This window comes from Porites lutea, chromosome 8 (assembly GCF_958299795.1).
Source record: "Porites lutea chromosome 8, jaPorLute2.1, whole genome shotgun sequence".
NCBI classification, from domain to species: Eukaryota; Metazoa; Cnidaria; class Anthozoa; order Scleractinia; family Poritidae; genus Porites; species Porites lutea.
In genome coordinates, this window is record NC_133208.1 from 33,747,953 (window position 1) to 33,761,715 (window position 13,763).

The following is a 13,763-nucleotide window of genomic DNA, read 5'->3' on the forward strand; positions in this document are numbered from 1 at the left end:
AAGGCATCTCTGGACAAAAGAAACTGCTGGAGGGAAGAAAACTCCTTCTTCACTGACACCGCAAATCATTTCTCACTGCTTGACGCCTAACAAGGAACGCAAGGTTGATAAAAAAGTAGACTGGCCTCGGGGCCGTGTCTAACCTTCATCACAGCCTGTACTTATATAAGGTGCTCATAAATCACGGAAAGTTTTGAAGCTTTTCTAAGTGGTTGGCTAACATATTTATAGTGATATAGTCGATGATAATTCCTTTTATGAATAGCGGTAATAGACATTTTTCCTGTAAAGTGTTACTAGTACATTCCTTACGAGAGAAAACGTGCAGTTGAACACGATACGAGTTTATCTGTTCACAAGACCGTGTCATAGTTCAACACAGCTTGTGAATAGAAACAAATTAAAAGTGGGGCAGCTTTGACGGGCCGTTAAACAGAAATATCACTATTGTTCGAGCGAAATTTTGTTTCTATGTTGTCAAGGTAACCGAGCCACTAAAAAGTACTTATCATATGACTGGATGAATCTGATTTATTGCATGATAAATCTCTCGAACCTTAATTTAGTGGTTGATAAAGATCTTATTTTCCTGCTTACGGACCGTCAAACGTTTGGTTCTTTATCAGGTGCGAATTTTGGCTAGAACCTCAAGATTGTTGCCATTCATGCATACCACGTTCTATACTATCTTGTGAGTGTCACTCAAACCATGACAATGTCACGAGCGTTCAGACAATGATTGGGGCGTAAGTTTACTTTCAAAACCCCCCAATTGTCCCTTTAAGTCTATACTTAAACACTGCAATTTATCATCGTGTTTCTGAATGGATCCTGGATTGTGACCACTCAAGTATAAGGAACATTTGGCATCACCTTTTTACTTAACGTTTTCCCTCTCCAGGAATCACGATCCAGTCCAATCCTCTTTTTACAGAACAAATCCCGGTGGCCCGTTAAAAAATTGAAGGTCGATCATAACTTGCAACGTACGATTTACGATTTCAAAAAATATTGTCAAAACTCAGCGTTATTTTTAATAACCAAACACATTTTACAACGTCTTTCAAAATTTCTAAATTAAACCGCATTAAAAAAAGGGAAAAAAGTAGATTATACTAGGGCGTGACAAGAAATGTCAATGAATTTAAAAATACTGTTATTATTACCCACAGGTAGCAGGATCACAGGTCATTAATCTGTAATATGCTGAAGTACACTTGTAAAGTAAAAACCTGATTTGATTTCCAGGATATTTATAACCACTACAAAATCACATGCTTGTTTTAGCTTGCCTCTACTTGACTCGTGAACTTGGCCTACCACATTGTTCTTAGACAGACGGTGATGTTCGGCAAGTCACAAGGCGAAGGACCAAATGAAAGCATTTATTTCCTTCTCAAGTGAAGCCAAGTTTTTGTTTTGTCTTTTTTTATCCCCCTAACCTATTACGGTCTGAATACACCTGTTGTTAAAAAGTAAGGAAATTGAATGTAAAAACAGTCCAAAAACATATTAGATGGATTTTTAATCATAACGTCTTAGTATCACTAAGAGTTAACTGAGTTGATGATCCAAACATCGCTAAATATATATTACAGCAACCACTCTAAAACAAATATTTAAAACAAAAGGAAGTAAACTGGGGTCAGCTGCGGCAAATGCATGATTTCCGCTTCAAATCATACAGGTTAATAAAGGAGACTGGTTATGTATAGGCGGCAAACATCAAAGATAACTAACCAACGGTCCTGTAGTTTTAGTGGCTCTCTGACTGTGCACAATCCTTTGCACTTTGTGCACAAATTGTGACGGAATAAATTAATGCGACGATGTTATTGGTCAATAAGATCAAATTGATAGGAAAAAATCTTTTGAGCGCTGTGCACCGTCCTGTTCACAAAACATACTGCAGACAAAAGTCTGGCGGGCTTCCTAAAAATTCCATTCCATTAACTATGGTTTAATACAGGTGCCTGTCGGTATTATATTATATAACAAGAAATGGACACCAGGACCCGGTTCCTCAAAAAATCGTCTTTAGACAGCTCCAGAGGCTTGAAAGGAAGGATGGATAATGGAGATTAAAACAGTCACCCAATCTTAGCCTCTTTGGATATCACGCTCTAAACTCCAATCCCTTACTGACCCATTCTACGCATTCCCTGTCCCTGAGGGAGGTTACCAGGCTAAGAATCTGGGGAAGATGCAGCACATAGATGAAACAGCCAAACAATTAGAAGCTAGGCTTTCTTAAGGGGAATTTAAGAGTTGATCTGAACTATTCTAAAACTAGAGAAAGCTTAAAGAGGATGCGGAAATTATGTTCGGCATATAAAAGTTGCCCAGATTTTACCACACGTTTTAACAATATCTTGACTAAACTAAACTGGAGACGACTTGAACAAAGACTACTTATATCAGACTAATCACTCAGGCGAGGACAAAGAAGGATCTTTTATAAATACGGCCTCGGCGTTTACACGTGATCACGAGCCACGCCCACCCCTCAATAAACGTTCTCTAGTTCCAAGCGCCTTTCCTTTTTAAACCGACACAAATAACTCAATGGAACCTAGTTACCTTCGCTGAGACTGGGTTGAGGGTAGGTTTTTGGAAATGTTAATCAATGAGATAGCTAAATTTAACTAACGGTTAGCCCTAACTTCAAGCAAAGTTTTTTCGCATGGGAAAATGTAACTGAAGCTTATAGTTCTTTACATTTTTTACTCCGTAAACGATACTCTAAAACAAAATGTAGGAAGATAAATTTCATTATGCTAAGCCGTTACCAATCGTACATCATTTCACTCAGAGAGAGTCAAATAAGGAATAACAAATAAGAACCTAATTCAAACAACTTTAAGCGGACATTCATCGCAAAACAAGTCAAGAAAAGACGGATTGTGCTGCTTAATACGGATTAGATCACGCATTATTTAACCAGTTACAAGTCCTGAGGTATTTTTCCTATGTTTCAGACAACCACACGATAAGTTATTTAACCTAAAACTAGTCCCGTTAATGGCTTTTTTGTACCTTGAACATAACCGCTCCAACGGGTTGAACAGAACCATTATGTTGTTGTTTTTTTTCTTTTTTTCAATGTTACCCGAACTAAAATTCAAATTGTACGTTTATTGCCAAACGTATAAAAAATTAAATCAGGTAAAGAGCATTTCATTTACTTCTCATAATAATCCAGTTGTCTCACTGGTACGGTAATTTAAAGAGAAAAAGTAGAACAGACTAGAGGCTTTTGTCCGCTTGAAAGGACACATCAACTTACAAGGTAGATTCCTTCAAAAGCCGAAAATTACAGGAGATGGAACAAGAGAACCGCCGGCAAACACTAAGTAAATTTGTAAAGGTTTATGGAAAGCAAAGAAACAGGAAGGAGTGCACGTTATAAAAATGAATATGTAAAGAAAACTGATTCCTTAATGGCCTGGGAGTACCATGAATTACACAAGCTCAATTAACCAGGGGCATCCAACAACTGTTTTCTATAAAATGTCTGTTCGGAGAAGCAGATGTTCCCTAGAATTTTTCAACTATTTGAGGACGGCTTAAAATTTCTAGATGACCGTTCTATTCATGAACAATTTTCGAAGTTTATTTGATAAATTGCCTATGATTTTCTCAAGTTTAATTTCTCACATGTCACTCCTCATGTTAGGCATATTTTCGTAGAAAAAGGAAACCTAAAGTTTTCGGATTCAAAAATGTGGTGGATAGAGGAATCAGTAAAATTCTCTTCTACCTAATACGTCAAATTGCATAAAATTTTCAGAGAAATAATACTGAAGCCCTTTAAATTCGAAAAGACTCAAGTTGCCCTAGGATGACCTAACAAGTACAAATTCTATAGCGCTGCTTAGAATGCACTTCTAGAGAGGTAAAAGTGCTCTGGATAACCAAAAGAGTTTTTTCAATGTATTTAGGAGGAAACCGTCGTTGTATGGGTGCCCCTGATTAACGGTCCCTTCCACTATAAAGGCGTCAAGGTTTTATCATGTTTATGTCACGCGTCTGGTTCAGCCCATTCTCGTCCAAAGAGCCCGTCGTTTCTTGGTCACAAGCCGAGTGGCTTGGGGCACGAAAATGGATTATGCCGACTCAGTGTACGGTCCCGGTGCAATGTGTACATAGTAGATAGGAATGACGGGTCAGTATAAATCCCTAAAGTCTACAAACTTAGTTTTACTGATAAAAAACATTAAGAAGGTATCAAATATGGAACATATAGGTATGAAGCTCATAGTAGGAGTTCAAAAGTAGTCCACAAAAAGAGCGCGCTACGAAAAATTCCTTGAGGTCCTTCTCTAGCTTCTTGTTAGCCCTGTATATTGAGACCAGTTTACTGAAGCAACAACGCGTAGTTTGCTTCCCTGCTCTTATATCCCGAATGTTTGTGACTCATTTTATATCACTTTACTGAGATTAGCTGATATTCAAGACCCTCAGCTGAAAGCAGGATTGGTTGGTTACCAGTATTCACAAGGTTTGCAAAAAAAACTGAGGCTAAAAGAATCATACAGTCATGTAATTACTGTACTTAACAGACACACTGTTTGTTTAAACAACTTGAAACTTTGCAATCTGTGGAAGGATAATATTGGATTAAATAACTGATCTCCCCCCGTCTATAAGGGATCTTGGGGATTACATTGTTGTGGAATGTGTAAGTCTCAGTTGACCTAGTTACTATAATTAAAAAACGTTCTCATCTTTAGTTTCATGTGTATGATGTATATAAACCCAGTAAAGAAGGTCATTTAAGCAATTACAGTGCATCGAATATTTGAAATTAGTAACTTTCATAAAGTAAATCCTATCACCCACTTATCTTCACCAAAATGACTGGGTGGACCACAAAAGTACTCAGTCTACAGGAACTAGTTTGAGCTACTGACTCTGATCACGTACACATTATATCTGACATATTTCCTAACAGTTTCAGGCGATCAGTGGCGGGGCACTTGAATGCTGCAACAGTATCTTAATCTATCTTATCTCTTGAATTCTTATAATAGCATTTTGGTCACTAGGAAGTGTCATACATTTCCGCATCAAGTCCTGTTATTTTGATTCCTCATAATCCTCCCAGATTTGCATTTCACCAGATTCTGATGTATTTTGATTTTGTGCAACAGAAAATGAAACGCATACAAATTCCCGTCTGGAAGCAGGATTAAAAAACTTCCTTGAAAGATTTACTCTCGATCTGCCCCATGAAAGGGGATTCTGATAAAAAGTTGCTCAAAAGTGGCCTAAAGTTTCAATTGCGGTATTTTTTTGTAATGGTAAACCTTAGCTATACATTCCCGAAAATGCTAGAAAGGGTACAATTTCTTTTGTATCTAAGCGGCTCTAATAAACACTACGTCAGAAAAAAAATACCCTATTTGGCCAGTCCTGTTATAGTTTAGGCTTTTGCCAAGATAAATATTCCAGAATACTACAACTTCCATAATAGCGGAGCCTCCGTCTCTATAGAAATTGGAAACCTATCGATGCGAGAATATTTGGTTATGGCGTCAGCGTACGTCCGATCAACCGCTCGTACAGACTGGCAAGGAGGGACTGAGTACACACGAATTCCTCCCCTCCTCCCCTTAAGAGCTTTTTGTCTGCAATAGGCCATTTGCACTAAGAGGCATGTGACACCGTTTTTATGAAAATGAAAGTTATATGATTTTGCCTTCGAAAAACGATTAGTGGGTTATATCTTAAACAAAATAATGGTGATTTGGTTTTTCAAACCCGCACCATTTTCTTAAAATGAATAAGTTCGTAAATGGTCACGTGACCAAAATGTGATTTTTAAAATTATGAATTACCTCTATCTGAACCCAAATTTTGCACTTAAACTTCAAGGAAAATGTTGAAAAGATGAGGTGATAACGTCTACAGCACATTTGTGCGTAACTATGAAACGTTGAACAAGATATAAGCAAGAAGTAGTTTTGGCCGCCATGTTGGAGGGCAAGAGCATGCCCTCCAACATGGCGGCCAATACAAATCATACTACTTTGCTGAAAAATCAAAGTGCCACATAATATCTCCCTTATATGCGTTTCCTCTCAAATTTCGGGTGTAAGATAATTTTTGTGTGCTCTAACAATTTTTGGCATCAGCAAGATTCCAACTCATTGTTTAAAGGAAGCATTGGTCACGTGACCTCTTAGTGCAAGTGGCCTATTCCTTCAAAAGGTTGTAGAAATGATTGACCAATCAGAATCTGTCTACTGAGTATAATATAAAAGCGAAGCTCCCGTTACTATTCCTATAATTTAACCAAAAAACTAAATCATGTAATGCTAAACTGGACGGCAACAAGAACGGAAAAAATTGGTCTAATTAGCAAAAAAACTTTTTTGTACATTTCTTTGCCGTTATTTTGTACGACTACAACGCGAAACTTCCTAGTTACACGTTTTATGAAGGAACTTTGCTCACAAAAAATTTTGTTGCTTTTGTTCCTGTTCACTTTTTTTTTCACTGCCGCTCATTTTCACCTTGTTGGCCGCTAGCATTTCTCGAAAGAAAAAGAAAGATTTAAAAAGATTTTTAGTCACAGTTCAGACGGACTAGTCGCCTTTCTTGAATAAAACTGAACTGTAGTTGTTGTATATGTTCCATTGCACTGTTATTTATGTTCTTAGCGGGGCTCCCGCGCGCGCGAAGCGCGCGTGGGACAGAGCCCCATACTCATGGAATATGGTCAACCTCTTTTCGTTTGGTTGTCACGTGATTGACCGAGCGTACGTACGTACGTACGTACGTACATACGTACGTACGCGTCTACAGATTGTACGGGTGGGGTAGGGAAGACTATCAAAAGGAAGGGAGGAGTGTCTCAGGCGTGTCTTGGCAAGTGGCCATCTTTAATATAGGACTTTAGGACATTCACAATATGGTCAATTGACAGCTGTCAAAAGAGGATAACCACTGACCAGTATCCCATGACCATATCGCGGGCTCATGTGTCAACTCATCGAGGTGACGTGATTTATTTGGAAACTGTCCGCTGACCAGTTAATTGTTTTACTAGATCGCGAACAATGTTCAATCTCATACTTTTACTAGTTAAACTGATAATGCACACATATTGGACATCAATGTTTTGATCAATTGACAGCTGTCAAAACAGGGTACCCGCTGACCAGTATCACTTGACCGTATCGCGGGCTCAGGTGTCGACCCATCGAGGTCAAGTATTTTTTTGAAGTTATCCGCTGACAAGTTCCTAGTTTTCAAGTGATCGCAGGCTCAAGTTCAAGTTTTTTCTAAATTCATATGAAATATGTTGTGTTTATGTGCTACACAATTAAAATTTTGATTGCAAACTGACCTCGGACGCGAAAATTCAGCCAGCTGTTACAGGCAGGGAAGACAGTTGCTTTTGACTTTTCTCATCATGGTCACGCGTTGGTCACGCTCTACGTCCAATTTTTATGCTCTGATTGGTCAAAATTTGACAGGTGAGTTCATGCGGAAAATTTATGCAGCATCTTGAATCTTGTTTACTTTGACAGCTGAAGCTGACAGAGTTTTGTGTCAACTTGTGATGTTTTTAACTGTCTTTTTCCACTGGATGTGCAAAATGAAATTCAGCTGCTATCAGGAGTCCTCTGTTATTCATGGCTAGTTTGTTTATTGGGTTTTTGGTTGAGGAATACGTCGCTTGTCAAAGTCGGAAATCCGATTTCGGATGGCATCGTTTTCGTTTTCACCTTGCTTGATGCGTAAGAGGATTGCAAAGTCTGAAGCGATACTGGCTTTTCTTGATACCTTTCAGGAGCTGCATCTCAAATGGTAAGCCAGAGAAATTATTGTATTTGATGTTTGTTTTTTTGGATCTAATTTAATGAAGTCGAGCGGAGTTTATGTGGTCATTTAGTTTATGCACGTTTGTAAGATTTGAGACAATGATCTGACCGAGTATCAGGTTTGATATAAGCTTCCAGAACTTTAAAAAGCCTTTAGACAGTTTCTCACCGCAAATAGAAAGAAAACGTTCCAAAGAATATTTAGTTATAATTCTGGCCGGAAAAGAAAGCTTTGAGCGATTTTCTTGTCTCGAGTTCGTCTTTGAAAAAAGCAAACACCGGGAAGCCGGCTTAAAACATAAACTTAAGCTTGAAGCATGAAGACTCAGGATTTTTAGGGATACTTTAATACTTGTCTTCCTGAATGAAAATTGTTGTTTCTGTATATGTTTCACCGAATTATCTTTCTTTTATTGATTGTTAGTAGTCTCTCTTGTAATTTTAATCGCTGTGCCGATTGTTTTCAGTCGTTCAGTGAACATCGCTTGCAGGAGTATTCAAAATGCCGCGCGTTAATAAACCATTAAATAAAAAATAAACAGAATAAATTCTTTACAATGTTGGAGCGTAACTCTGTTAATGTTCATTCAAACACTCGCAACAGCTCGCACTACAAAAGTGAGAACCGGATGGCCGTATAGGTGATTTTGGAAATTTTTTTAACAGTTTATGAATATTGAATGAGTGCAATTTGTATTGTGAAATACTGCTTTCTGTCCAAGGTCTGCCGGTATGATAAAAACAGCGCCTCATACTACTGTTTCACCTCAGATGTGATGTATAAATGGTATAAAAGGTTGGTTTACACGCACCCAGATTTGTTGACAAGATTTTGCAAAGTAAACTTGTCGAACGCAAAAAAGTTGGCCTGATTTTTTTTTCCACTAATTAATCTACGGTGATCAAGAGCCATTATGGCTCTTAAATGTGATCGAAGATGATTACCAGTTTTTGGGTGTACATATGAGGCTATCAACTCGATGTAACATTTGATTCACTCTTGGGCTGTTTGCAAATTATTTTTCTCTAAAATCAGGTAGCCTTTCCCTCAAAAGTCACATAAATGTGTTCTAAAGTTAACTGAATTGTGGAATTCGAATACAAGTTTATTATTTAATTTAAATTATAAATTTATTAATGGGAGCCTCGCTTTTAGCCCTGGCTAAATCTATATATTATTCATTACTTGCCATTCAAGAATTTTGCGGTGTGCTACTTTTTTCCCATAATTCGTAACCCGAATATCGCTTGAATGAAGTTTAATGCTTTTGTTTACACTTTCTGTCCTCGCCAAAAAGAGCATCTGAAGTATATGTAAGAGTTCTCCTTTCTTCTAACGACAGACGGGGGGCCTTTTGGTCCGGAGTTCGCCTCTTTATAACCTTTATAACTTGTAGTGTATTAAGTCTATCGCACGTTTCTCATTGAATACGTTGTACAATACTGGACACCTACCGTACAGTTTGTGTAGGTCAATTAAAGAACTATACTGATTAGTAAAGAAAAAGATTCGAAATGAGTTATTTGTAGTTCAAGGTTACCAAAGAAACCAAACAGTACCTTATGGTAAAAATTTATATGATCAGATATTGTGAGGTATAAATGTAAAGGCTACACACAACTGTTCGTCCAGGCCCGATAAGAAAATACAAAATTAGCCTGCGGAAACACAAAAGTCGAATAAATATTTCTTTTAGGCAGTCTTCCTTTAATGCAGAAATACTGGCCCTAGCAATCGTAACCTATAAATTGCTGCCAATAAAGAAACCTATAACTTCGCAAAGGGGTGTGGTGGGAGTTCACGTGATGTAGTTTGGAAGAGGGTCTCAATGGGGTTAACCGGTAGGCGTAAAACGGCCAAAAATTCAGTCGATAGCCGTAAAAATTGACAAATTTTAACCGATAGCCGTAAATAGGGCAAAAAGAGTTAACCTTAAAAAAATGTTCCCTAGATTTGTTAAATTTAAGGAAGGTGCTAAACTCACTTATGATGAAAAGGCGTGAGACCTTCCGTTGGCTTAAGATGAAGAAATATGCCGTTTATTTTTTACAAGAAGTTCACTGTACAGAAGACAAAGAGCACATATGGTCCGCGGAGTGGGGGTATTCCGCCATATTCAGCAGCTTCTCTAGCGCCAGCGCCGGAGTATGTGTGCTTTTTAATAATAATTTCAACTTTCAAATTTTAAAATCCTTTTCCGATCCAGAGGGAAGGTTCGTTAGGTTGATATCAAATTAGAAAGTAAGATCTTAACTTTGGTTAATATTTATGCACCGAATGAAGACAAGCCTACATTCTTCCAAAACGTTCTAAACCAACTTCTCTGTTTTGACTGCAGCGAGATAATTCTTGGTGGAGACTTTAATTTAGTGCTTGATGTCCAAAAAGACAAAAAAGGTGGAAGACCAGTAACCCACAACAACTCGTTAAAAGAGGTCAAGCACATTTCAAACGTATTGGATCTCATAGACATTTGGCGTTGCTTTAACCCAGAAGCTAAAAGATATCACTTGGAGGAGAAGAAAACCTGACATACACTGCCGTCTAGACTTTTTTTTGACAAGCTCTAGCTTAAGTACAACTATCACCAATGCAGACATATTACCTGGGTACAAAACAGATCACTCTTTAATATCTATTCATTTGGCAAATGATGCAAACCCCAGGGGCCCGGGTTTTTGGAAATTGAACACCTCTTTTCTGTTAGATGAAGAATATATCGGCCTAATTAAGAAAACAATCACTGATGTAGCAAATGAATATGCGAACAATAACGAGATTGATGCCATTCTATTATGGGACACCATGGAGATGCAAATTAGGTCAAGCTCCCTAAACTATGCAAGGAGAAAGAAAGCTAAAATGAAATCACTTGAGTTGAAACTTGAATCTGAAATATTGTCTCTCCAAAAGGAGTTAGAAGAAAACAACATATCTGAAAATGAGAAAGTCCATATTTATAGTGAAATAGATGTTAAGATTCTACAAAGAGAAGAAATTTCAAAATATAAAACTCGAGGAGCAATATTAAGATCCAAGTCTCGGTGGCATAATGAAGGAGAGAAAAATACAAAATACTTCCTAAACTTGGAAAAACGACATTTCAATAAAAAAACCCATCAAACACCTCACATTAGCAAATGATAATGTCGTCAATACAGATAGCGAGATCCTAGAAGAAGCAAAATCATTCTATCAGAATCTTTATTCTTCAGCTAATACGCAACCCGACACTAAGGAAGAAAGTATCTTTTTCCCAGACGGAAATACTCTTATCCTAAATGAGCAAGAGCAAAAAGAGTGTGAAGGCTTCCTGACTGCCTCTGAATGTTTAGAAAGTTTAAAATCAATGGAATCAAACAAGAGCCCTGGAAGTGACGGCCTCCCAGCCGAATTCTATAAAGTTTTTTGGAACGACATCAATCAGCATCTGGTAAATGCCTTAAATTGTGCATATACAAAAGGTCTCTTATCGATTACTCAAAGAAGAGGATTGATTACTCTCATACCAAAGAAGAACAAACCGACCAACCTGCTAAAAAATTGGAGGCCTATGACCCTGCTTAATTGCGATTACAAAATAGCCACCAAATCCATTGCAAGTAGAATACGAAAGGTTCTACCAAGGATAATTAACAACGATCAAACTGGTTTTATAAAAGGCCGATTCATCGGAGAAAACATCAGCCTTATTGATAGTATTATTAATTACACAAATACAGAAAAAATACCCGGTCTACTACTGTTTGTCGACTTCGAAAAAGCCTTCGATAGCATTGAATGGTCCTTTATAGAAAAAAAACTCTGAAGTACTATAATTTTGGAACCTCTCTGGTTACTTGGGTAAAAGTATTTTATACCGATATCAGCAGCTGTGTTCTGAACAACGGATGGTCTTCGGATTTTTTCAACTTAGGTCGCGGTGTGAGACACGGATGCCCGCTGTCCCCATATTTATTTATTTTGTGCGCTGAAATACTAGGTAATACAGTAAGGAAAGATAATGAGGTCCGTGGAATAAAGATTTTTCATACTGAGTGTAAGTTATCCCAATATGCAGATGACACGACTATGATTTTGGATGGTTCCAAGTCCTCCTTTTTGAGGTCTCTGTACTTACTTGATGCTTTTGCTTGCATATCGGGTTTGAAGGTCAACTATGAAAAAACTGAAGCCCTCTGGATTGGCGCCTCTAAAAGTTCTAATCTCACTTTCCCTTCAAGTAAACCAATAACTTGGGCAAACGAGAAGGTCTTCGCCTTGGGAGTGTGGTTTTCGACTTTGGAAGATAGGTCTCTTAATTCTAACTTTATTGAGAAAATTGAGAAAATAAGGAGTATCTTAGATAATTGGTCGGCTAGAAGACTGACCCTCTTGGGTAAAATTACAATCATAAAAACTCTAGCCGTATCACAAATCGTCTACATATTGTCATCTCTTCCAACACCTCCTGACATACTTAAGACAATCAACTCTATATTGTACGATTTCCTTTGGGACGGTAAGGGCGATAAAATCAAAAGGACGACAATGATAAATAATTACGCGAAAGGAGGACTTAAGATGTTAGATATTCAAAGCTTTAATGAATCCTTGAAAATGAAATGGATCCAAGGGTATCTAAATGAAGAAAATAAAGGGAAGCGGAAACTTTTTTTTGACCACTACTTAGGGAAGTACGGAGTAAAACTATTGTTCCGAAGCAATTTGAAACAGCAAGATTCTGCACTGCTCAACCTCAGGGACCCTTTCTTAAAAGAAATCATACAGTACTGACAAAATTTAATTACAAAGACGATAACCTCGATTTTGCCTCCACATATATATGGTACAACTCTCACATTAGAATTGAAAATCGCCCATTCTTCTACAGATCATGGTTGAGCGCGGGGATAAAGGAGATTAGAGATCTGTTAGATAACGACCAGAATTTTCTAAGCTATAACGCCTTCATAGATAAATATAGCATCAAAACCAACTATCTTGAATATCACAAAGTGATATCTGCTGTAGCACATTACAAGAAAGTACACTGTACAGCCTATCATGACCCAACTCCAAAGGATCCTGTTGATACCCTTCTGTCTCACACCAAAGTTTCCAAGAAAATCTATGAATGTCTAATAAACGAAAAAGCTTCTATACCATCAAGGAGTCAGGGAAAGTGGTTGGAAGAGAGAGACATACATTGTAATCTTAGTATAATAGTAAACTGGGAAAATACGTACTGCCTATCATCTCTGTGTACAAGAGAGTCAAAGCTTAGAGCGTTCCAATTTAAATTCCTTCACAGAAAAATAGCCACAAATGACTTCCTGTACAAAATAGGTATCAAACAAACAGATTCCTGCTCCTTTTGCGAGGAACAAAAAGAAACCCTCGTTCATCTATTCTGGACTTGCAAATACATTCAGAACTTCTGGAAGAGCATGTTCGAGTGGATGTCTCAAAATTTCAAAGATTTAGAAAACGTCTCTCCCTCCTTGTCTCTCTGTTTCGGTCTCATTGATGACGTAAAACAGGGGCACCCAATGGATCTGTTCCTCAAAATATCTGTTCTTCAGGCACATTTTTGCTGGCTGGGAGATATGGAAGAAATAATATTCCTTGGAAGGAAAGTGTTGCTGGGAAAAAGATAATTCAGGGTGTCAGAGGGGATTTGAAGTCTAGAATAGCTGCTACGGGTTACATGTATGGGTTACTTACCACTCAAGATCTGAATTGTGCCCTATGAAACTTCCCAGTAAGTCAGGTTGCAGGTTGTAAGGTTGCTGGCTGGGAACTCTTCCATCAGTCTTGCTGGGAGTGAGGAACAGATAATTTTTTTCCAGCAGTCTCCCAAAATGCTTAAAATAGTGTCAGAAAACTTTATTCACGCTTTGATGTTGTTTTTAGGTCTTTTTCTCAAAATTTCCCGTTGGGTGCCCCTG